At 50.0% G+C, this 540-nt stretch overlaps 1 non-coding gene across 1 annotated transcript; it reads left to right on the forward strand.

Annotated features, from left to right (window-relative positions):
• The first annotated feature begins 240 nt into the window (after nt 1–240).
• TRNAT-UGU lies at nt 241–315 on the forward strand. The gene has a single exon. It is a non-coding gene; the product is annotated as a tRNA-Thr (tRNA).
• Nucleotides 316–540: the final 225 nt, after the last annotated feature.

The raw sequence follows: 540 nt of genomic DNA on the forward strand, positions 1-540 counted from the left end.
TGATAGAACTGCATGGCTGGGGGGGGGGGTGTTACATTTTTTTACACCCCTGAGTAATGTAGTTAAACCGACCTAATTTTGCAGCATAGACCTGTGCAAAGAATCACACACCCACCTTAGGAGTAAAACTTCACCTGCTCCTCTGCTTTACAGAATCCAAACACGAGCAACACTTGTCAGGCCCCAGTGGTGATGGCAGGGAGTCAGGTGTGGGCAGACAGTGTGTTATAGCTACCCACAGGCACCATGGCTTAGCTGGCTTAAAGCATCTGTTTTGTAAACAGGAGATCCTGGGTTCAACTCCCAGTGGTGCCTGGTTGTTGGGGCACCTGCGATTGGCTACTGTCAGAAGACAAGATTCAGAGCTAGATGGGCCTTTGGTCTAGCCCAGTGTGGTTTTTCTTATGGTTTAAATAACACTCACAGGCACTGATAATAGAGTTACTGAACGTTTGGGAGTTAGGAGCAGGTAGGTCAGTGGTCCAGTCCCCACACAGATGACACCCTCCCTCTGGGACAGGGGCAGGTCTGAGCTCTCAC

This window comes from Mauremys mutica, unplaced genomic scaffold (assembly GCF_020497125.1).
Source record: "Mauremys mutica isolate MM-2020 ecotype Southern unplaced genomic scaffold, ASM2049712v1 Super-Scaffold_100104, whole genome shotgun sequence".
NCBI classification, from domain to species: Eukaryota; Metazoa; Chordata; order Testudines; family Geoemydidae; genus Mauremys; species Mauremys mutica.